A 25,767-nucleotide genomic window follows, 5' to 3' on the forward strand; every position below is an offset into this window, starting at 1 on the left:
TGAGTTTAGGATGCGTTTCCCCATCTATTCGCTGGGCTGCCTTGCAAAGAAACCCTCCCTGCTGCAGACCTCAGCAGCTCAGCATTGTGGCTTGCTGTGCCTCGGGCGAACTCAACCTGCTTCGGTAACAGAAACAATGGCAAGAAATGATAGGGACCTGAATGCGGGCAGTGGTGGCCAAGATGCAGAAAAGGGGCTGGACCTGGGAAAGATTCAGGAGGTAGAATCAGCAGGACTTGGAAACGAGAATGGCTTTACAACAGGGGCACACACATGGGACCAAAGACGTGGTCAACGTTTGAGAGTATCATAATCCCACCCAGGCAAAAGCGACACTGTCGGAAGTTGGCAAACGATGCGGGTGGCTGATTTCAGGGAGGGAAGCGAGGGTGAAGGGGATGCGTGGGATGGGCTCTAAGGGCTGTACTCATGGTATATTGGTTTTCTTTGAACCCTTTACAATGGGGATGTTCTCCTGAGCCAGCCTTCCTCTATTCTCTGCTCAGATATTGTTTTTTCAAGGAAATAGTTACCACAGAGGCTTGGCACGGATAGGCAACGAGATCTCTAAGGGAGCTGAGGCCTGTGGTTTGCTCACCGTTCGATCCCAGGGTCTTGGCGTAGAGGCTGACCCACCTTGGGCACACGGTGACTGCCGATCATGGAATGACCGTTCTTGAAGTTCTGCTAGACTAGATCTTCAAGAAGGTTGCTTCCATAAGAGAAATAAGAAAAAAGGGGAAAGTCATTCTGTGTCCCTTGCCCTCGTTGAAGCAAGGGTGTTCTGGATAGGATGAGAAGCATTCAGTCTTCACTGAATGATGTTTTATTACACCGGGGAGGCAGCCTAGGGATTAGGGGTGAGGCCGAGCCATAGGAAGGTCCTGCCCTCGTTAGCTCTGACCACACTCTCAACCCAGGGCAAGATTTAAGGTTTGGCAGTAAACCTGCCAAAGTACCATACCTCCACTTTGGGAGTGGAGGAGGGGAGGGAAAGAGAAAAGAGTTCAAAGTCCGACTCCATTGTTTACCAGCGGTAGAGACCCTGGGCAGGTGTATTTAGCATCCCGTGTCTCTGTCTGATGCCTTAAAACAGGTTCTGCTGTCACCATACCTAACTCCGGGGTGAGGGATACACATGCGCACTTAGAAGGGAGCCTCACACACAGTAAACACACTACGTTCACCCTGATGATTGTGAGCGTTTCCGTATTAAGTCAGCCAAGCTCTCCCTTGCCTCTGGGATCGTGCCTCTGCTATTCTGTCATCCGGAAAGACTTTCCTTCTGACCTTTCCATGCAGCTCCTTCCCAGCACGTAGTTTCAGCTCCAACGTCACCTCCTCTGAGGACTCAACTTGAAAGCCCCTCCCTCCCGACTGCCTGTTTAATTTCTTCGGAGGACTTACCACAGGGCGCCCGAGGTCAGCTTCTCAGGGCGATGCCAGGTTGCAGAGGGATCAGCCTGTAGATGCTGACTTGTGAGATGTAGCCTGCAGCTTCTGGTGGTCACCTCTGCCATCAGGAGGGAAAAGGCGGCCTACAAATGAGCCAGAGATGGAAGAGAAGCAGAGAGGTGGAATGTGAAAGGCGGGCTCCTGATTTCAGCCATGCCTGAATCCCACGTTGTCCCTTGGTGTACTCCTCCCATGAGCCAATGGATTCTTTCCTGGCTTGCACCGGCTAGGTTCCTGTCACTTGAAACTGAAAGCTTTCTGCTTATGGCTCTGCTTCTGGATCCATAGAGAAGCCCACAGGGGACTAGGGCATAGGGAGCGGCCACAGTTCCCATCTCTGTGGGCGTCCCCTACTGACCCTGGGTTCCACCTTGCTGGGTCTGGCGTTTCAACAGTCCATCACCCCAACGGTGGCCCAGCCTCAGCCCCCGGTCGGCTTCTCCTGGCTTTCTCTGGCTTCTCTCTCCCTTTCCTCCCCGTTGTCAGTCTGAGGCTGAGACCCCTTCAGCCAACCCCCGAAACGATTCCACAGCTGCCAAAGACTAGTATTGTGATGTGCAGTAGGGCGTTGCCTTTCTTAAAGCCCTATCTCTTTCTCTCTCTCTTTTTAAAGCTAATACATTTAAAATTGTAATTGTTTAATTATACATATAACAACAGTTACTATTTTATTAAACATTAAGGGCACAGTTCAGTGGTATTAAGTACATTCACATTGTTGTGCCACTATCACCACCAACCATCTACAGAAATATTTTCGTCTTACAAGATGGAAGCTCTGTTCCCATTAACACTAACTCCCCATTCTCCCTCTTCAGAGCCCCTAGCAACCACCTTTCTAATTTCTGTCTCTATGAGCTTGACTCCTCTAGGTACCTCATGTAAGTGGAATCATATTTGTCTTTTTGTGTCTGGCTTATTTCACTTAACATAATATCTTCAAGGTTCATCGTGTTGTAGCGTGTGTCAGAATTTCCTACCTTTTTAAGGCTGAATAATTTTCCACTGCATGTATAAACTACATTTTGTTTATTCTTTCATCTGTTGATGCTCACCTGGGTAGCTTCCACCTTTTGGCAATTGTGAATAATGCTGCTATGGGCATGGGCGTATGAATGTCTGTTCTTGTTCCTGCTTCCAAATCTTTGGGGACGTATACTCAGAAACGGAATTGTTGTATCTTATGGTAATTCTATCTGTAATTTGTTGAGAACCTGACATACTGTTTTCCACAGCAGCTTGACAATTTTACTTTACACCAGCAATAGCACAAGGGGACAAATTTCTCCACATCCTTACCAACACTTTTTTCTGTTTGTTTGTTTGTTTGTTTTTATAGCCAGCATCCTAATGAATGTGAAGTGGTATCTCACTGTGGTTTCGATTTGCATTTCCCTAACCATTAGTGATACAGAGCATCTTTTCATGCGCTTGTTGGCCATCTGTACATCTCCTTTGGAGACATGTCTATTCAAGTTTTAGAGCCTTCTTTGTTCATTTCATTCGATCTTTAGTCATCCATTCAGCAAATATTTCTTGAGCATGTACTATATGCCAGGTATTGTTCTATGCACTATAGGTACAACAATGACCAAGACAAAGCAAACAAACTGAACAACATAAAACATAAGCTCTTTTCTCCGTGGAGTTGCCGATCTTTATTTATAACATAATTCTTGCTTCCGAGGGCTTGTTGTGAGAATGAAATAAAGTAATATCTAAGACCCGAGCAGAGGCAAGGCATCAGTCAGCCCGTCCCTTATCCCCTCCCCCGACTCCCTGTACTTCCACCTTTCCCCTTCCTGTGCTTCCTCCATCCCCTCTTCCCTCTTCTCCTCATCACATTATCCTGCCTTTTCCCTTCTTTGTGTGCATTTCAAGAGCTGGTGAATTTCAAGATCTCTGTGCATTTCAGTAGCTGGTAGATTTCAGGAGCTTTGTGTGCATTTTCCCAGAGGTGGAGCCGCCAGGGCTGCGGCTGGGAGGTTTCCATCCCTCCTTCAGCTTTGTTCCCAAACATGAGAAAACATTTTGAGAACACTCACCCAACCTTACTTTTTAACTCTGCCACGGAGCAGTTGTACTCAGGCTACATGGAACCTCCGTGAAGAAAGCTACCATTTCAACTATAAAGTCCTTTTTTCTGATAACATTTCTTGAGAATCTTCTGTGACTCGGAAGACACGGTGAAGCTGGGAGAGACAACTCAAATATTTACGAAGAGCCGGGCTGTAGAGCCGGGAAGAGGTGGCTTGTAGGCAGGAGGTGTCTGACTAATGAGTTGGGGGGTTGATCAGAGCCTAGAGCGATGGGTAGCATTTGAACTGCAGTGAGTAGACAGGAAATAAAGTGGAGAATTGGGTTTACCAATTGGCCTCCCCTTCTGATAACTAATGACTATTTAATCCCTACTATGTCAGGCATTTTTAAAGAGCTTTATTTAGATTAACTTGCATAATCCTCACAACCACTCTGGAAAGTGCAATTAAACCGATTTCTGGAGTATGAAACCGACATGGGAGAAACGAAGGCATTTTTCCAAAGTCATAATACTGTTGAGTGACAGATACAGGATTGGAATGCAGGCTGTCTCTGGCTGCCTCTGTGGGCCGGACCACTGTCCCCTTCCCCCTGTGCTCAAGGGCAGAAACTGTTCCTTGGATTCTTAGTCTAGGCCTGTCTGACTTGCAGTAGGTGTTCAATAAGTATGTGTTGAGTGTTAATGAATATCTGAGAAGAACATCCCAGTTTATTAAACACTTCACCTCTCTTAGCTCCCATGTCCTCCCAGGAACCCTGAGAAGGAAAATCAATATTCTATAGATTTATAGATTAGGAAAATGAGGCATGAGCACAAAGCAACCAAGTAATAGAGTCGGGGCTCAAGCCAGTATTCTCTGACCTCTGCTCCTGTGTCATCTCCACCAGGCCAGACCATTAGGAACCATCAAGCCCAGAGCAGGAAGGGCCCTGGGGCAAGAACATGATAAGGTGGCAGCCAGATAGGAGCTTTGATGTTGGAACAGATGTTTATGAAATTCTAGCATCCAGGGAAGAAATTAACATAGAGAGGGTGCTTACAAAGGAAAATGACAATGAGGTGGTTCCTTTAACGATCTAGGAAGGGATCTATCTGGGCAATGAGGGGTGCATATGCAAAGGTCCTGAGGTAGGAGTGAGCTTGGTGTTCAAGGAACAGAAAGCACCCCAGTCCAGCTGGAGTGTTGCAAGCGTGTTACAGAGGGGCCAGGAACACAGAGAGTTGAAGCCAGGGAAGGAGGTGGGATTTTATTCTGGATGCAACTACCCGCCCCTGGAAAATATTAACAGGCAAGTGACTTGGTCTGATATATCGTTTCAAATGATCCTTCTGACCATTCTGTGGAGGATGGATTGCAGAGTGCAAGATGGAAGAGACAAGTTTGAGGTGGTCCAGGTTAAAGATGGTGGTGGTTTGGATCAGAGTGGACTTGATGGAGGTGGAGAGAAGTGGACAATGCAGGGTCTATGATGGAGAGATAGAGCCATGGCTTTGCTGATGCCTTGGAAGGTGGCAGGAAGAGGGAACGTGAGCAACCGGGCATTGATCCGGAGTCGTGGACAGCTGGCTAAGGCAAAGCCCCTGGAAGCTTCTCCCAGTGGAATGAGCAGGTCTCTCAGCAGTGGCTAAACAAGTCATCTCATGTCCTTAGGAAGAGGTGAATGGGACCCTGATAAATGCCCACCTTCTTCTCCAGGCTTCTTCTCAGGGCTCGTTTCCATGTGCCCAGTGAGGGGTCAGGCCTCAGAGGCTGCCAGACTTCCGAGTTCTCTGGAGGTGCGCATACCGCTCTGTCTGCTGCTCCTGGATGGAGAAATGTGAGACAGGAGGGAAAACATACGAGGCTGCCAGCCCCATCGCCCCGCTGCTCGGGCCTGTGTCCTGGCGCCAAGCAGTCCGTACAGATGGGCTCTGTTAGCTCCGGGCACACAGGCCCCAGGTATTGGATCCATCGTCAACTTGTGATGAATGGTAATCAGAGCAAAGACTTCGCCAGCCGCAGAAGACTTGGAGGTGTTCAGATGGCAGACGGGGCAGGCATGAGGGCCCGTAGTGTACCTTTCTATTGGAACAGAGCATCTAGAAGAGCCTAGACATCCCTCTGCAATTCCCTCTGCAAAAATGGGGGGGGGGCAGTGACTCTGGGTTCAGTATGTCCCCATCACTCTTCTACGATGGCGACTTCCCAGGATTCCTTTGACCGTCCAACAGCTGTGCCCTCCCTGTCCCCCAAGTTCCTGGGGGCCCAGCCTTTGGCTTTTCATCTGGGCTTCCTGTCCCAGGTATGGAAGTTTCCTGCACTCCTCCCCATCAAAACTTCTGCATTTTATTTTATCAATGAAGACACTGTTCTTAGAGCTTAACTAATCTGATGAATGAATGTGCACAAAGGGGTTCAAAGACTCTTTGGCCACGTAGTCAGTGATTTGGTTTCCTGTCCCAGAGTCACCCCTAATGAGCTTGGGGGATTAGAAAGCCCTGGAGAGATGATAAGGCGTTCCGAGTACCCAGCTGAGACGCGCTCCTGGGCTTAACCAGAAGGGTGGAAGAGAAAGAGGGAAGACAGTAGCTTCGTCACTGTGTAATCCACCGGCATTTAAGTTCCTTCCTCGGATGCTCTGTGACAGAGTGGACACAGACGGGAAAGCATTACATCACCTGCAGGGGGCGGGGAGGACGGTGGTGTGAGCATCATCAGGCTTTTGCAACAAGTTGCACAAGATGACATCATGTAAAACTCTGAGCGTTCACTGACCTTCCACCCCTTGTCATTACCGGTTCTCGAACTGATCTTTTTGAGTTGAGGGAACAGGATTCTCCTCAGGGTAAAGTTTCAGGAAATGAGTGAAAGGCCACTGACAAGTGAGAAGAAGTATTCTACTTTTTAAACTGCTGTCAAGGCTACTGTTAATCTCTGGGCACCATGGTAGTTTTTATTTTCATGCCTGTACATTAGCTCGCTGTCCTTTAGGAAGTGGAAAGTTGCTATGCCTGATGAATAAATTCAGCTGGTCTTTTGGCTTAAAAAAAAAAAAAAAAAAAACGGAGTGTTTTTCATGATGCTTGTTGCCTGTTAGATCTGACCAGGGCACAGACTTCGGGGAAGCCACAAGCTTTGCTTTCTCTGTGGAGCAGTCCTGTGTCTGACCCTCCATTCTGGGGGCAGCAGAGCTTTAGCAGCTCTCCAAATTCAAGTGCCAATTTGAAGTCGAGCAATCCAGACCCCATCATGATAATCACAGCTGCTATTTATTGAATGCCTGCCATGGGTCACCTCTTCTGGGCATTTTAACGTGTATGTCCTTATTTAATCCTCCTTACAGCTCTGTTGAGATTGGGTCTTGTCATCCCATTTTCTCAGACAAGAAAGCTGAAGTCCAAGTGCTTGCCCGAGGCCTCACTGTGGGAAAGAGGCTTGAGCAGGTGGGTGCGCCTCACAGCTCACTTGACCCCAGCATCCATGTTCTCTGTAGGACCCACGCTCTCCCTGCTTTGTAGTGAGAATGTGTTCCAAACAGGCCCAACTCAATTATCCTAAATTTCACCACATTTCTATATTCCTACTTTGCTGGACTTCTCTAAGGCTCACAGAGAACTTCACTGCATTAGAGGCTGGAATTGCTCCATCTCCTGATATATCATTTAACCACACAGCATGTGCTCTCGTCTCTCCTCTCCTTTTCTCCCTATTCCCTCCTCTCTGACTAGCCAAATCATACTCAGAAGACTCCTTTATTACAAGCAACAAAACCTCCAATTCAAAATGGTTTATGCATATAAAAATTTTTTAGAAAGGAAAAAAATGGCTTATGCACTAAGAGAATGCATTGACTTTTGTAACTGAAAACAGCAGCAGTGTGCTAGCTTCAGGTACAGGTTGATCAAGTTTCAGGTACGGGTTGATCAAGTTGTCCAAAGGATACCATCAGGATCTGGTTTCTGTATCTCTTGGCTCTGTTCTCACATAAATTTTCCCTTTGTGGCTGCAATATATTTCACCTCTTCTCAGACTCAAGGCTTCTGGGAAAGAGGGAACATCTTTGTGCCAACATTAACTTATGCATTCAGCCAATATTCAGGGAGTATCACTTTGTTCCAAAATTTTTTCTAGGTGCTGAGGATTCCTGAGACAAAACAGGCTCCTGCCTTCCTGGAGCTTCCAGTCCAGGTGGGTAACTGACAACACAGGCATTAACAAATAAACATGAAAGATGTCAGCTGTGACAAACATGATGAAGAAAAACAGTGCAAGGCAAGGAGATAATAAAAAGGGACTATTTTAGAGCAGTTGGGAAAGGAGGTCAATTTTTAGAAAAAATCTACATGAGGCGAGCTCTGTGAATACTGGAGAGAGGAATGTTTCAGGCAGAGGGACCAGCAAGGGCCAAGGCACAGCAGAGGGACCAAGGGGGGTATGTCAGTGCAAGAACAGGAGATGAGAGTGGCTGGGGATAAAGGGTGAAGGGGGAGAGAGGCTGGAGAGGTGAGCGGGAGCCCCATCAGGTCGTGGGAGGGGCCTGAGTTTTATTCTACACGTGAAAGAGCAGACAGTGGAGGGTGGAGGGCAGGCGTGAGGAGCTCTGATCAGCACACAAAGGACCCCCTGTCAGCAGCAAGTCTCACGGGGACTTTGGGGCCACATGCTCATTCCTAGATCTTTACTGAGATGGGGGATGTGCGACCCTGGTGGGCTGAGGTCTGAGCTGAGGCGGGGGCAGCAGTGGTTCTCCAGAGAAACACGCGGTACTGCCAGCAGGAAGATGAACAGATTCCAGGCGCCTGAAATAACGGGGTCCGCTCTGGCAGCTCCTGAGCCAGCTCTCAATTGTCACCTCCAGGAACCCGCCCCATGCCCACCCCTCCCTCCACGTGGTCTCTGCAGACACACACGTGTGGCCAGCGCAGGCAACAGGAGGCTGTCCCTGCCCTCTGCTCACCCATCTGTGTCTTGCCTTCTCTGATGGATCGGGGGTTTGCAAACAAGTGCCCTGGGCCACATCCAGCCCACACAGGCTGTTTTTGTCCAGCCCCTGAACTAAAACGGTTTTTACACACACACACACACACACACACACACACACACACACACACACACACACACAAATATGTGACAAAGACCACACTTGGCCCGCAAAGCCTAAAATATTCACGATCTGGCCCTTTTACAGAATAAGTTTGCTGAACTTAAGCCATTTAGGGAGGTTTTTTGTTCCATCTCTGCATCTCTAATGGGATGTGTTCCAATGGCAACATCTGATTGCATCAGGCTAGAATCAGTCATCTTTGATCACTGAATGAACGGAGCACGTGGAGGATCCAGTTTTGCGAGCCAGGTTTTCCTACAATAGTCATAGTAAACGGTGGATTCTGACGGGTGAACGGGATGTCAGCTGTTTGTCCCTGCATAGCACCCACTGTGCAGTCTTGTCTCCATTCTTAGCACTTGAGTTTCCTAGGGCATCACCCCAGGTTCCAGAAAGGAGTTCTAAACCCCTACTGAGACAATGAATTGAAATTCTGTGATTTCTGGCAAAAAAAAAAAAACTTGGTAGGGGCTGGAGTGGGGGTCTCTTTCCATTGGCCCGGGAAATGGGAGGATCTCAGCCTGGACCCCTGGCAGTGGGGAGCCCCAACAGAGGAGGGCAGAGCTGAGAGATGGAGAAGGAGGGAACCTGAGTCTGGTAGTGGCAGCTGTCCCTTTTAGTGTCCATTTGTCATCCAAGCTTCTCTGCCCAGCTGTGTGAGTGGGTAGACTAACCATGGAATTCATTGGCCAAATCAGACCACTTCTGAGCAAAAACGGGGTGCTCATAGCATTATATGGGGCCTGTCCCAGGCAAGCCAGGATGGATGGTCACCTAGATGGACCTGGGCAAGTTATTTAGGTCTCTTTATCTCAGATTCTTCATCTGAGGAATACCTATCTCCAAAGGGATATTACGATGAGTAAATTAATTGATGTAAAGTACTTCAAAGACTGCCAGGCACATCATAAACTACTGACGTGTGTTAGCTACTGTTGTTGTTGATGACATTGTTGTTTTCATCATTGTTTGTCCTGGAGCATCCTTAAGTTTCCTCCCATATTTAGAGAAGTTCCCATCTTATGGGTTCATGTTTCCCCAAATGAGAAGTCAGAAACATATTTTCCTGCACTGACCCAGTTCCGTGAGTTAGACGCACCTTGCAATCCAGAAGCCGGTCACCTGGAGAAGGCACCACGCAGATTCTTGTTGGTAAGGGGCCCCTGGGACACACACCCCTGTGGCATCAATGCGGGGGCTCCAGTGCTGGTTCCTGGGCTCAGCTGCAGTGTCCTCAGGAGAGGGTACAGTGATGTTTGCTCTGGGGCAGCTGTGCACTACAATCTGGATGTCGCTCCTGGTTTCAGAGCCACCAGACCTGTTTCTTTGCTCTTCCCAGAGATCCTGTAAGCCATGTGATAGCCTTCAATAAGCCTTTTTACACTTAAACAAACTAGATTGAGGTCTCCTGTTTGTAGCTAATATATAACTGATAAAACCCCCTAGATCCAACCATGCCTGCAATCCTCCCCCAGACTTTTTCAGTTAAACAAGCCAGTCATCCTGACCCATCTCCCCTTGTCTTCTAATTCAGTTTAATTTGGATCCCTACCATTTATAGCCAATGACTATCACTGATACACATACCTGCTATCAAAATTTGGAGGGAAATGTAGAAAATTTAAAACCATAGTTTTTGTACAAAACCTTAAAACACTCCCCTCCCCACCATGTAATATGTCCATTTTCACTCATCAGCCATTTAAACAGAGTTCCCGGATACCTAAATCTGAAGCCAAAGGTAGACAACAGGTGTCCCCTATTTTTGTACTGATATTTCCCAAATGCTGGCTTAGGAAATGCAAACTAAGGCTCTGGACTGCTGCTGTCATCTCTGGCAGAGCTCCAGGAATAAGGTGAATCCGTGTGGGTGATTTGAAAGGCGATTGTCTCTGGAGAAGCCTACCTTCCTTCCCACCTTGAACTTGTGGTTGCGTGATATCCAGAGTGCTTTGTGAACAGATAAAACGGCAAAGAAAACACAGTATGTTTGGATTGCCATATGCCCTCCCACCCATCAGCAGCCCCCCAGACTCCCCATAAAAAGTTCAGCCCTGGGCTTCCCTGGTGGCGCAGTGGTTGAGAGTCCGCCTGCCGATGCAGGGGACGCGGGTTCGTGTCCCGGTCCGGGAGGATCCCACATGCCGCGGAGCGGCTGGGCCAGTGAGCCATGGCCGCTGGGCCTGCGCGTCCGGAGCCTGTGCTCCACAACGGGAGAGGCCACAACAGTGAGAGGCCCGCGTACTGCAAAAAAAAAAAAAAAAAAGTTCAGCCCTGAGACTGGCTGGTTTTCTGAATATAGACCTTTGTGAAAACCCTCTAAGACATATTCTCTTATCAACACCCCCAGATAATTTATCTGGATATGAATGAGGGTTTCAGCCCAAGAGGAAAAAAATGTTAAACATCCCTGGAAATAAAATTTCCATTCACACTCAAAGTTTACATTTCTAACATTATTTCTATGTGCCCGTCAGAGCTGGGAGAAGGAAGAGAAAAAAACTGAGCCTTCAGACCAAGACTTTGCCTGTCCTGTATTTTTATGGGCAGGCAGTATTTGATGCCACCTTTGAGGGAAGGGATTCCAGCACTGTCCTCCTGCAGGGATTTGGGATTTCATTTTGAAAAGTCAGGCCATACCTAGATGAGGGCAGGGCCTGTGGGAGAATCTTTTTTTTTTTTTTTAAATCCAACTAATGCCTTCAGAGACATCAGTTTTGCCTGTGTGACTTAAAATGTCATTAAAAAATATTATATAGTGTAATTGACCTTTTGTAGTGTACAGTCTATGAATTTTAATGTATGTATGTGTTGTGTAATCCCCATCATAATCAGGATATAGAAGAGTGCTATCACTCCCCCCAAAAAAATCCAACCTCCTGCTATTTCCTTATAGTCACAACTTCTTCCCCACATATAACCCCTGGCAGCCCCTGTACTGTTCTCTAACACTGTTTTTTTCCCTTTTCCAGGAAGTCATATAAATGGAAATGTACAGTAATCTTTGAGACTGTTTTCTCTCAATGCCTTCCAGATTCAAAGAAGTTGCCGTGTATATCAACAGTTCATTCCTTTCATCCCTGAGTAGTATTCCATCATGTGGATGAAAAGACTGTTTAACCATTCACCTGCTGACGGACATTTGGGTGGTTTCCATGTTTTTGCAATTATGAAGAGAGCCGCTGTAAACTTTTGGGCACAGGTTTTTGTGTGAACATAAGTCTCCTTTCCCCTTGGGTAAATACCCAGGCATGGCATTGCTGGGTCATCTGGTAAGTGTATGTTTAATTTGATAAGAAATTGGAAAACTGCTTTCTAGAGTGACTGTACCATTTTGTATGCCTAAATGCAATCCATGAATTCCAGTTGCTCCACAAGCTCTTACATAGATTGATATATGGCGCTTGTGCTTGTATTGTCAGGTTTTTATAATAGCCATTCTAACAGATGTGTAGTGGTATTTCATTGTGGCTTTAATTTGCATTTCCCTAATAGCTGATGATATAGAAATGTTTATCATGCGTAGCAAATGTCAGAAAATCCAGCTCAAACTATTTTCATTAATAAACGGTTTTGGTGTTGTTGGCTGGGTTGGGTTTGGCGCCCATAACAAAGTCCAGAGGCAGCATGCCTCATGGCAGGTGGAATCGAGAATCTTAAATGATTTGATTTCTCTTGTTCACCTCTGCTTTCTGTCATGTTGGCTTCATCTTTGGACTCTGTCTTCCGGTGGTTCTGGGTTCTCAACGGGTGGTAGCAGAATCGCTCCTGGGTGTCTAGAACACAGATCCTTACACCACACAAACAAGAGGAAGAAAGGAGGCCTCGTAGTATCTAGTGTGTAAGTCATAAAGTTTTTATCCTTTTGCTAGCCCAAATTGGGTTATGTGTCTATTCCTAAACCAATCATCCAAACCAAAATGCCAGAGTGTGCCGTTTGGCATAAGCTCACATGAGCTCCCCTGTGTATCTAAGCCTGGTATCAGTTCCACCCAAAACATGTGTCTGGGAATATAGGAGGGATAATTTTCCCAAAGGAAAATCAGAGTATAAACAATGGGAGAAAGGATAGACAGACAGATGCTCTGGGGCCAAACCACTTAGATTGATTATGAATGCAACATCAAAAGTACTAACTTATCCTAACTTAATTATTCAAAATGATTTGTTGGGCTTCGCTGGTGGCGCAGTGGTTGAGAGTCCGCCTGCCGATGCGGGGGACGCGGGTTCGTGCCCCGGTCAGGGAAGATCCCACGTGCCGTGGAGCAGCTGGGCCCGTGAGCCATGGCCGCTGAGCCTGCGCGTCCGGAGCCTGTGCTCCGCAACGGGAGAGGCCACAGTAGTGAGAAGCCCGCGTACCACCAAAAAAAAAAAAAAAAAAAAAGATTTGTTGTTCATGTAAACAATATATTCAGAGGTTCAGACATCAGGAGTGACTTGAATAAGCTCTCTCTCCATTTTATCTTTCATTTTCCATGTTGTACCCTTTTCCTCCTCAGCCTGGCTTCTCAAAATGGCCTAGCAATGCCAGGACTCAAATCACCAATTCTCCCATATCCAGAGGGTGGTTTCCAAGGAAGATATTAACTCTGCCCTGATTGGACCACCCTGAGCCTAGGAAAATATTACATGCTGATTGGCTCACGCCTAGCTTTGCTGAACCAATCATGTGGCAAAGAGGGTGGCATTATGCTAGTTAGCTTGGAACGTTCAGGTCCCACTGTAGTTGGGCATGGGGTCAGTTTCCCTGAGAGACATGGGTGACTTGGGAGAAGGGTGAGCATGACCAACACTGAGGTTATTGCATGGCAGGGATAGGGGCGGCCAGATACTGGGTGGGCATGAAAACTATCTACAAAAACCACCGAACATAGAACCCAGGTCTTTCCAAAGCAGAGAATGGGTCTTCTTCATTTCAAATTTCCACAATATTCGCAGTTAATGGCACTTGGCACTCAATCAATTTTTGATGACCGGATTAACAAGTTAAAACAATCAGGCTATAGGGAATAAAATTCTAATCACATTTAAAAATAAGATTCACAGTCCTAGGGCTAATTCCAGTTGTGACACTATAACTGAGAGACATAGTTGCTATAGCTGTGTCTATGAAGAACTGTCAAAATATCTTGAAGTTAGGTAATAATTTGGTATCTGTTAAGATTCTATCTTCAAAAGTCATTTTTCAGTGCACACAGCATGGAGGACAAGGCAAACCAATGTCAAGACATTCACTTTATATCATTTTATCTCAGCTTCTAGGCTAAGGGCTGTGATAAACTGACACATGTCACAAAACTCAAAACTCAGACAGTTCTTAGGAAGAAAACAGATGATCATTTAAGACACAGCACCTGATGGATGGTTGTGGAAGTTAATGCTGCAGAATCTCAAGAAGGGTGAAAACCCTTCACAACTCTTGATCAAGGCACGATTTCAACAGAGTCCTATGGGTGAGTAAGATGACCCTAAAAGTCAAGGATGGTGTTAGAGGTGGGGTGAAGGGTCCAAAGCCAAGCCTTAGAGTCAAGAAAAGGGAAGGGATGTTGTGTTGAGGGTCCCCAAGACCACTGTCAGGTGTGCTGATTCACTGGGAGGACTCAGTAGGACTCAGCTTACAACCATACTCGGGGCTGTGATTTATTACAGGGAATCGGTACAAAGTAAATCAGCAAAGGGAAAAGGCATATGGAGTGAAGTCCAGAGGAAGCCAGGAGCCAGCTTCCAAGGGTCTCTCCCAGTAGAGTCACACAAGCCTGCCTTTATTCCTCCAGCAACAAGATGTGACAACATGCGTGCAATGTTGCCCACCAGGCAAGCTCATTAGAGACTCTGCCCAGGATTTTTATTGGAGGCTGGGCACGTGGCAGCCTCTGCCTCGTACGTACCAAAACCCCAGACTTCCAGAAGGAGAACAGGTGCTCAACATAAAACACATTGTTTTGTATAAACAGTTTAGGCATAGGGAGCCACTCTTATCAGTCAGGGTGTTGAGAACCCTCCCGAAATCCAAGTTCCCATATACCAGCCAAGGGCCAACCCTGCAAGCAGGCCCTTCAAAGGACAGCAGTCAGACCTGCTAGAGCAACTCTCTTCTGCACAGATGTTCAAGAGTTCAATCTTTTCACTTCTCTAATCACGGGGACCTGGCATAATAATAATTAACAGTTACCGCTCCTGCCCTGTGCCAATAATTGGGTGAGTTATTCTCTCTCTCTCTGAGCCTCAGTTTCTTTATCTGAAAACAGAAACAAGGTTAACCACAAAGTGGCTGAGTCAACCCAGGCAAGAGGTGCGAACACCTGTTCCCCACAGGGGAGACAGTGAGCATCACCTCCCTTCCCTCTCCCTCCCCCACAGCCCCTGATTTAATGCAGGGGGATCATCTGAGCCTGTCCGAGCAGGAGCAGGATTCCTTTCCACTCACCCCACCCCAGCCTGGCCTCAGAGGGTCACGCAGCCGAGCAGAGCAGGAAAAACGGGCTGGGAAACAGGCTGAATTTATACCCTGCCTTTCAAAGCACTTTAAGGATGTGCACCTGCATAACCTCATTTCTCTCCTCAAGATCAAGGGACAACACAGACACACAGAGATATATGAGTCTCTCTAGAGCAGTGCTTGATACCTAGGGTGATCAAAAAGCATTTGCAGAATAAACAAGCACATTCACAAATAAATGCCAGGATGCATGAAACCTGGTTTTGAGTGGAGTCATGAACACTGCTTCCCTTGGGTTCAGCAGAGCAGAATTTGCAAACGTAGTCTTTTCTCGGGCGTTGCCAGCCCAGCTCAGTGGTTGACAAGGAGCACCTATCCGCACACTCACAGGTCCATGGGGTCACCACAGCTCGGATGATCTTGGCGGGCCTCTGCGGGGCTTGCTCCACAACCTCAGGGGGAGCAGCTACCGGGGCACGCTCTTCTCGTGTCAGATCCCCAAAAGCAAGAGCAAAACAAACTGCAGGAGCACATTGAATGCCTTTGCTCTGTGTCACTTTCACCGATATTCAACTGGTCAAAGCAAGTCACGGGGCCAAACCCACATGGAAGGGGGTGTGAAGCACTACTCACTCACAAGATGAAGAGAAGAGTGTGAATAGTTGCTGAACAATAATTCACGTGAATATTTGCTGAACAATAATTCAAACTATCATGTGAACCATAACCCTAGATAGATAGATGATAGATAGATTGATAGATAGATGATAGATAGATGATAGATAGATAGATAGGTAGGTAGATAGATAGATAGATGATAGATAGATAGATGATAGATAGATAGATAGATGATAGATGATAGATAGATAGGTAGACAGGTAGATAGATAGGTAGACAGGTAGATAGCTAGGTAGATAGGTAGGTAGATAGATAGACAGGTAGACAGGTAGGTAGACAGATAGATAGGTAGACAGGTAGATAGGTAGGTAGATAGGTAGGTAGATAGATAGACAGGTAGACAGGTAGGTAGACAGATAGATAGGTAGACAGGTAGATAGGTAGGTAGACAGGTAGGTAGACAGGTAGATGGTAGAACCTGAAACACCCTCATAAAGGAAAATAATCACAGTGGCAGTTAATGCCACACCTACAGCCATCTACCAGCAGCCTCAAGTCTCAGTGGCACCAGGCAATAGCCCCCAGGGGCTTCTAGACCATTCCAGGATGGGAGGTGCAAGATCATCGCTCCAACCTCAGCAGGTGGACCCAGCTCACATTTTAACTCCAATTTAACTCAAACGGCAGCTGCGGTTGTTGCCTGGGGACCCCTATCTTTTTGCATGTTATTGTAGATCAGTTGCCCGCCGCTGCAATAAAGAACTCTCGCTGGGTTGTCTGGAATTCCTAAATCAGCGCTGCGGAGAGGCTAGCAGAGAAACCAGGCAGGCTCCCGTCACGGGTGACTGATGCCAGACTCCAGAAGGCAGTTATGGGGTCCTGGCTTTTGTGAAACCAGCCCCGGCCACATACCAGAGCTCAAAGGAGGACTTCGGCTGCCCTTGCAGGTGAGGCCAGTGGTGGCCGTGGCTGGGCAGCAGGAGAGTTTGGAAGATGCTGGACACACATCACGGCTGGATGGGATTCACCTGTATCCACTGGCGTTCGTGAAAAAGCACTTGCCAGCTTTGTCTAGTGCCTCTTTGGTTCCCAACTGTGTCCTTACCATTATACAGTGGAGGGGACAGAGATGGATGGTCGGGTACCAGATGGCCCATCATCAAATTGGAGCACCGAGACCCCCGGTGGGGTCGGGGCATGAAGATTTTCCAAGGGTTTATAGGCACAGAGGGTTCTAAGAGAGTCAATTTCCACGACAATTTCCAAGAGACCTTCCACTGACATGTGTCCTATCTGCCACTTCCTCTTTCACACATGTCCTTCTTCCACTATATAAAAAGTAGGTTTATCAGTCAGGGTGCCAACACGAAACAGAAAGTGCACTCAAATTGGGTAATTCGAGGAGAATTTAACAGAGGAAATAATTTACAAAGGGGTAGGTGGGGTAAAGAAAACTGCAAAGGATAGTGCCGCCTTTGGGCTGGTGTGGCCCTGAGTAGGGCGAGGGGAGAGAGAAGTTTCTAGAACCTGGAGACAGGGAGGCTGCATAAAATGTGAAGGAGGTGTGGCCTTCTGGAGAAGAGGCAGCCACCCTGGGTCACCTCGCAGATAAGGCCAGGGAATAAATGCCCGGTCAACTTTACTCTCTCCTGGCTTCCACCAACGCCGCATCCCTCATTGGCCTTAGGAGAACAGAGCCCATTGGTCTGTGCAGTCAGCCTCCTGGGGAGTAAGGAAGGTGGAGAGGGGTGGGGGATGGGAGACTCCTCCCTGAAAAGGCATCACCCATCCTGAATCTAACAAAGGTGCCGTCCCCTGCTGCGAAAAAAAAAAAAAAAAAGTCCTTCAGGGCACCAAACAAAGGCACATTTTGAAATATCACCTTGCGTGGAGAGCACAAATGTCTGATAACTGGGTACCACGTTTGGTGTCTAACTGGGAACCACCTCCTTTTAGGAGTTAGACTGTTTTCAATTCTTCACTGTCACTGAAATTGGAGAAACTAGTACCTATGTCAGCTTATAGATTATCAAAAATCACTGAGTAATTTTTGGCATATAACTTGAAAGGAGCCCAAACAATTGCACAGCAGACAACAGAAGCCCTTCCGAGCCCATCTGTTTGTTCTCATGAACAGGCTTTCCGTGCTGACACCAAGAAAAACAAATGGTATGAATAGAATTGACACTGAAGCCTATCTTTCTAAATTAACAATATTCATTCATGAATACATTCATTGAAAAAACAGTCCCACCTCTCATATTAAGAGAAATATATCCCAAAGTATTGTACTTTATGGATTGATCATTCTTTATCACCGGCTGTGACTTGCTTAAGCTGTTTTGATCAAGTGTATTCTACTAACCACCATAATGATCATTGAATTTAAAATAACTTATTTTAAAATTTAAAGACTTGTAGTCAATGAAAAATTTTTAATTTCAATTTTAGGCACATTTTTTTGTGCAGTCAGTGATGGATGATAAAGTGATTAATAAAAGACTTCCAAGAATAAAAATCTATATTAAGACCAAATTTCTGCCAGGGTAGTACAAGTTGATAAAAAAGAACGATGCAGAATTCCTAACAATTAAAACAAAGCTTGTATATGTATTAATTTTATCCATGATGGTGGGTATCAAACCGCAAATGAGCTTCAATGGACATACTTTGAAAATTACATTACAGTTCTCTTTTAAAATACCAATATTTACATGTCAAAAATTATATCCATTTATACAAATTTTATTTACTATATTTATATATAAAATAGATATGTATTCTATTTTGATAATATTTACTTATATTAACATTCTATATAATTTAATTATATCCAAATATATATTTAAGCCTATTATACAAAATTTAGATGATAACTTAAAAATGTGAGAGTATGTGGGAAGTATTATCAGAAGCATGAAATTGTTCACACCTTTTCTCTTATTATCACATACTAATAATTATGAATATTTTAAAAATATAGTTTCAAAGATATTAACAGTGAAAAACTAGGGGAGAAAGTGAATGTCCAGCAATAGAAGAATGATTATTACACATCCATTTTTAAAAATGCAGTAACTAAAGGTAAAATGTGAGCGTATGGCTGTGATTTTCAAAGTTGGAGGAGATGCTACAAGATAAGTCTGCAGAATCAAGCAGGGCTCGGATATTTCGAGGGGTCTTGTTGGCCCACCGAATGCTGGGAAAGCAAGGAATGAAATAAGGTAAAATCTATCCAGGATGGTACAGGACAGCTGCATCCAGTGCCCGATGACAAGGTAATAACGTGCCGTCAGAACAGGGAAAGATGACTGTGGAGCAAGGTGATCACAACTGCTGTCCTAGAGGAACAGAAATTAACCCAGGACCTGAAGGAGCATTGAGCTGCATCTGAGAATGTGGAGGAAAAATTGCCAGGGAAGTTTCGAAAGAGGCAGTGGCTTATGGACCCTGGCATATTTCCATTTGCAATCAGATCCACCTGTGGACACTCAGTTACTCTCAACCATAACAACAACAACGGTAGTAGTAGCAGTAATAATAGTACTAGTCTATATTTGTGGAACACTATTTTTAGGCATTGGTCTGAGATATATTGATATGGATTCTAGGAGCCTAGCCCCCATTCTTAGCCACTATTCCACACTGCTTCTCTTATTTGTCTGGGTGCTATTCATGCCATCGTTCCTTCTTTATTTCATTCAGCAAATAACTGTTGCCCACTGACTATGCGCTGGGTCCTGTAGATATAGCGTTCAAGGTATCTTAACTATCAGCAAGTCCTCATCTGCACTGGTTTCCTTGTAGAACCTTACTCTGGTGTGGTTTGATTCTCCCCTTCTCCCTGGAAAGGATGCTGACTTCCCCCTCCAAGCTGTGGAAGACAACCATCCTCTCTCTACACTCCTCTCCCTCACTTTCCAGTCTCAGGACCGAGCTCCCGTGCTCAGCTTTTCTTGGCCAGTCCACTGAGTGTCCACCTTTCTCAGAACCCAGACATCTCTTACAGTCTGTCAACCATCCAGTCCTCAGTCCATAGAGTTTTGCACTATATGCTTCCAATAGAGTGACCACTGGTACTGCCTATTACATTCGGAATCACCCCAAGATTTCTAGCTCAGTGGCACCCACTGAGATGAGATTTGAGATTTCATTCAGCTGTGAGTTCCCCCCGCCGCCACAGTGGACAGGACCCTTGAACAAGATAAAGGTGTATTTCTGTCTCATATAAATGTGGACAGTCCAGGGCTACGACAGTGGCTCCCAAGACATCAAGGGCCCAGGCCCCTTCTATCATGTTGCTCTGCCATGCTCAGCAGAAGGCTTCTCACTCATAGCTCTGGGCGCCTGCTCTACATCAGACACCCGAGTCTGCATTCCAGCCACAGGAAGCAGGAAAAAAGCTGCGGAGGGGGGACATGCCCTCTCTCCTTAAGACGCTTTTCAGAATTTGAATACAGTACTTGGGCGTATATCCCACTAACTAGAACTTAGTGATCTGGCCGCGTCTACCGGCAAGCCCGAAAGGGAAATGGAGTTTTTCTTTCACACAGTCGTGTGCCAAGCAAAATACCTGGGCTTCTAATACAAAAGAAGGGAAGCACAGACATTACGGAAGAGCCCCCAAAGTCTGCCATAGCATCTCACACTCCCTTTCCCCCAGACTAGGCCCATTTCTCCAGCCCAACCACCACCCTCTGGTCCCACTTTTCCATGGATCTTAAGGACCAAGCACAGAGTCTCTTTGGCTGTGACCAGCCCTCCTCCCCAACCCCCCAGGAAAATCCTTAGTAGTTACTAATACGATACAGTTCCCCAAGGACTTGTCCTCTGACTTACAACATCTAGGATTCATGGATACATGTTTGCAGATGGACTTTCCATTGATGTACAATCTAACCCTCACACTTTGAACCAAAAACTAAATGTTTTCTGCCTAGAGTCAACAACACTTAAAAATTTGTTAGGAGGGTAGATCTCACGTTAAGTGTTCTTACCACAAAAGGTAGGGTGCAAGGAAACTTGGGGTTGATCGATACGTCTATTACCTTGATGGTGGTGATGTTTCATGGGTGTTTGCATACGTTCAAGCTCATCACATTGTATACGTGAAATTTGTGCACTTTGTCATGTATCCATTACACCTCAACAAAGCGGTTTAAAAATAAATAAGGAAATGTTTCTGCTCAGCTAGTCTGTCATCTGTCATGGGGAAGTGAGTAGGCATGGCCGCTGCCCGTCAGACACTTGGGTGATGGTTGCAGCATGGCCAGCAGCTGTGGAGGCTTGGGAAGGACGAGCACGTAAAGCGGGTGGTCTTCCCCAGGACATCTGTCAGCGTGCTCGTTTGCCAACAATGGAATCCACCGTAGCTATTTAAGCAGAAAAGGAATTTCACAAAGAGTGTTGGGGAACTCGCAGACTCTCCGGAAGGAACAGCAGATCAGGCTTCTTAGAGTCCACACAACTGGTAATAATGCTGTGTGTTTCCCATGGCGAACTGACAATTTCACAAAAGGCAGGGGAGCTACGATTAGGGCAGAAAACCTCAGAAATTTCAAATTTAAAGAAAAGATTTTTTAAAAATAAGTACAAGCAGCTTAGTTGTTGGTATCTGAATTAGCTCAAACCTTGCTCCTGAGTCCAAGCGGAGTCACTGAGGAGCTCGATGTATTTATGATCTCAAATGTTCGGTTAAAGAAATAGTCCCATGTCCACACTGCCCAAACCAAAGGCACTTTTATTCTAATCACTTGGTTAGGAAGAAATTCAGACATGGCAGGGACTTCCTGAGCTATTTGTAAGGAAGAGCCAAGAAATGGACAATCATAAACTGGGGGTCGATTTATTCCTCCAAGTTACCACAAACCTCATTTACCCTTAGCTTACGTATGTGTTTCCTTCCAAGGAAAATTGCTAACACATTCCTTGGGGCATTTTTCCCCACTCTTTTCTTTTCTTGACTGTGTTTAAATAAACTACTAATTTTGTTTTCACGGTGATTTAAGAAGTAGTACAGTTCGGATTGGATAACTACCATCTTAATGCTTTCAGAGCAAACAAATTTTAGGGTTTCGTTTTGTTGTCATCAAAATCAACCACATGGTGACTGGCCCTGTGGCGTTTTCTAGGTAGACCAGATGGACATGAAGTTGTACGTGACGTTAAGGATTCAAAGACCAACCGCCAAGACTAAAATTTGTATCAGAGGCTGTGAAGGCTCTTTGGAAATGTGTGTTTTTCGAGAGCAAATTAACATTGGATTTCTTGGGTGTGGGGGGCACTGAATCGGAATGTGATTTTTGAGAATTCAACAGAATTTATTCTCATTAGGTCAAAAACGTCTATCAAGTGTCTTTGCAGAGTGAAAGTGTTCACTGAGAAAAGAAACACCAATCTTCAAAGAGGCACATTCTATCTTTTAGAAGACATTTGGTTGTAAGTGACAGAAAACCCACGTCTCTCTGGTTTACACAAAGGGAATTTATTGGCTCATGCCACCGTAAAGCCAGGGATGAGATGGTTTTGGGTGTATCTAAATCCAGGAAGGCTCAGGGTTAGTTCTCATTGGCTCTGACTGCAGTCACATGCCATTCCTGAGCCAATCATTGTGGCCAGAGGCATGTGATATCTGATTGGCCAAGCCTAGGTCACATGGCCACCACTGGAGCTGGCCTGGGAGTAGCAAAGCCTGGTTCCCAGAGTAATCTGAGTCCCGTCCCTGGAAGTGTGGGGGGTGACTGCTGGGCGGGCACAAAGACAACCATCTTCCTTGCATCCACCCAGACATGTTGTCCTCCAGAGTCAACCTAGACTCCTTGCACTCCTTGGCCTCTCTTGACCTTTGGCATCTGGACCTCATTTCCCAGGACCCCTGCCCTCCACCATGGCCACCTGCCTCCTCCTTGAGCTGCTGCTTCCAGAACATGGCTTCTGCCCAGATGCCTCCCTTTTCTGCTCTTCCTCAGCTCCCACTCCCCCAGGGATGTCTCCATGTGCCCTCTTTTGACCCCAACCTCGCTCTCCTTTCTTCACGCATATCCTGACTCCGAATTTCCAGCTACCTCAGGGTTCAAGCATCCTAGCTCCCTGACTCATGTGTCCTCTCTGACATCAGATCGCCACGGGCCAGTGGGCACACTGGCCAGAACTGTCATTGAGAACATCCATCTTCTCTTGCTAGCATGAGGAAATGCCAAACATGCGCCCACCATTTTCTCTTTCAAGTGGCCTCAGGCCCAAAGCGGTAAAACTCTGACACCGAGTTTTTATGGGAATCGTGCAAAGCAGTGAGCTGCATATACTGACGTATTGTGTGTGCACGTGTGTGTATGTATAATTATGGAATAAAATGGAAGGTTATTGTTTCAGCCAGATCATGCATTTCCACTAGCACTGAAGTATCATAGCATAATACTACTTATGTTAAACAGACACAACACACACAAATAATACTTTTTTGTCCTATGGGTAGATGACATCATTATCACTATGTTGATAGCGAACATTTTTGGTTTATCGTCACATTTAATTCTCATGACAATGCCACAAACAATGTTTCTGTTTTCATCGAACAAAGAAACTGAGACACAGGGAAATGAGTGAAGTTAAGTGACTTGGCCACAGTCGCACATATAGGAAGTAAGGGGGTCAGGCATGTGATCCATTGAACTTCCTCCTTCTGGTGAAGTCAGGGGTGGCCATGTGGCTGGCTCTGGCCAGTGACATGTGAAATTAAGTGTGTGTGTTACTTTGGGGTTGATCCTTTAAGATCCAGTGTTTCTTTCCCAGGCTTTCTTTCCTTTTCCAAATTCCAGATGGTAGAGGAACTGTCATCACAGGTATATAAGTGAAGGTACTGTGGAGTAGAGGTGTCCACTTCCCTGAGATAGACATGGATTTGAGCAAGAAATAAACTTCGTTGCTTTAAGCCATGAACATTTGGGCTAACGAATAAAATAATAATAAATGCCCTCATGAATGAGATGAGTGCCCGTGTAAAAGAGACCTCAGAGAGCTCCCTCATCCTTCCATCACATGAGGACACAGAGAAAAGACAGCTATCTAGGAAGCAAGTCTCATCAGACACCGAATCTGCTGGTGCCGTAACCTTGGACTTCTCAGCCTCCCGAGCTGCGAAAAACAAATTTCTGCTTCTTTATGAGGCACCAGTTTATGGTATTTTGTTACAGCAGCCTGAGCAGAATAAGACAAATTACCTGAGGTAACACATAGAGAACTTTAAACAGTACCTGGCACATAGTAAGTGCTCAGTAAATTTTGTTCAGGGGAGAATAAATAAATAAAAGAATAAAAATACAGTACAAAATGTCTTTATACTATGGGATAAAATTCAGGTATTTTCCCCTCAACAGTCTCTGAATAGAGAGCATTTCCTCTGAGAAACTCCATCTCCATCATTCCATGTAAGGGATGGAATTCTAGCCACAGGCATCCTCAGAAGAGTCTTATTCTATTTTTTTCCAGAGGCTGCAGCATGTAGAGTTCAGTGTGTGGCTTCTAGAACCCTCTGCCTGGGTTTGAAATGTAGATACTGGTTGTGCAAGCAACTATATAACCTTGGGCGAAACACTTAATCTCCATGCCTCAGTTTCCTCGTTGTCAAATGAGGATAATCTTGCTGTGAAGATTAAGCAAATATCTGTAAGGTATTTAGACCTGGAATGTCTGTCCAATGTAATGTTAATAGTCAGAGTTGATTCCATATCTTAAAATGCTTTCCAAACTGTAGAGTCCTGTGCACGGGTGTGTTGTTGGTATTATTCTTTTTTCCATCCATGTGAGCTTAGGCAGATGGGATGATTATTATTAGCAAAGCCAAGTCATGCTTTCCCAGCTAGTTTCCTGGTCTCTCCCATTTGGACATAATTTTATTTGTGTAATCTAGACATCCCCAGTAGATATCAAGCCAGATCCTTTCTTCGTTCTACTTGCCTAATAAAAAGTTTAGTCTTTTCCTGGCTTCCTGACTCCAGATAATTTCCTGGTGCTTCTCTCTGCTCTGCCCCAGTCTCCACCTCCAGATGGCCACTACCCCTGTCCAGTTCCCCCATGCAAGAAACCAGTGGCTAGAGCAGCTCCAGGCACATGTCCGCACAACACACCTGTTCCTTCACGCACAATGTCCGTGGGGCTTAGCGCCTTGCTCCAGCTCACAGAGCTGTCAGCAGAGACAGGGCTAGAACCTGGATCTCCCATCTTCCCAGGGCCGCCCTCTGCAAAACACTGTCAGCCTCCCAAGAGGAGTACTGATACAACGGGAGAGGCATTGCCTGACCCTCATTCATTCAGTCAGTCATTCAGCCACTCATGAACTTATGAATTCATTCAACAAATAGTTATGATGCCTGTTATATGCCAGGCACTCTTCCAGGTAGAAGGCATGGGCCCCACCTTGTGTAAAGGAAAAAGGAAAAAAGGAGAATTGATTATTTCTTTTGGAAAATATCTTTGTTCCATGTTGTGCAAAGCATCAGTGGCTCCAAAATTTGTTTACAGGAGAGTCTTAGAAGCAGCGATTTCGTGGAAAGGGGAATAGTAGAAACTTTGAGTGTTCCTGCATATCTGGTTCTTCCTCCTGCTGGAAACAAAAAGGGATGCCACTTCCGGTTCCCTGGAAGCTAGCTGAGCTGTGGGACACACCCTAGACAATTGGTGTGGATGGAAAAGGCGTCACATGTCACTGAAGACTCAAGGGTTCAGACAGGTACGGGAGCTCCGGGGCTCACAGCCCTGACCTACGTGGTGGAAATAGGTGTGGCGAGGTTGACACTGCCAGATGGAAGCCCCTGATGGCTGAGTCCATGCAGGGACACTGCCCTCCAGGGTCCTCTGGACCAGCAGTCCATTTTGTGTGAGAAAGAAAAATAGATCTTGATGTGTGAAGTGACTGTGATTTGAGGGTTATTTGTTATTGTGGCCCAGCCCAGCCTTTCCTGACTGATAGGAGGCTGGCGGTGAGAAGCAAGGTTAGGATACTGGCTTGAAGCTGAGTTTGCAAAGCCTCACCCTTGCTACCTGGAGTTTGTGTCCCAGATAAATCACAGTAAACAGTTTCCTAAAGATAATTTTACTTGACCTTGCAAATATTTTTCTTAGCATTATATTGA

The 25,767-nt window shown here is 45.9% G+C and overlaps 1 long non-coding RNA gene across 2 annotated transcripts in view; it reads right to left on the reverse strand.

Moving 5' to 3' along the window:
- Nucleotides 1–25,767, reverse strand: part of LOC132505308 (uncharacterized) — a 42,894-nt gene that overhangs the window by 10,691 nt on the left and 6,436 nt on the right. Inside the window, exons 2-4 of one of the 2 annotated variants that reach the window (XR_009535355.1) lie at nt 5,181–5,299; nt 1,408–1,538; nt 637–712 (exon numbers count right to left, since the gene is read on the reverse strand). This is a non-coding gene — a long non-coding RNA (uncharacterized LOC132505308). The remainder of the gene's footprint in view (nt 1–636; nt 713–1,407; nt 1,539–5,180; nt 5,300–25,767) is intronic. The other variant, XR_009535354.1, reaches the window with a different exon arrangement.

This window comes from Lagenorhynchus albirostris, chromosome 15 (assembly GCF_949774975.1).
Source record: "Lagenorhynchus albirostris chromosome 15, mLagAlb1.1, whole genome shotgun sequence".
Lineage (NCBI taxonomy): Eukaryota > Metazoa > Chordata > Mammalia > Artiodactyla > Delphinidae > Lagenorhynchus > Lagenorhynchus albirostris.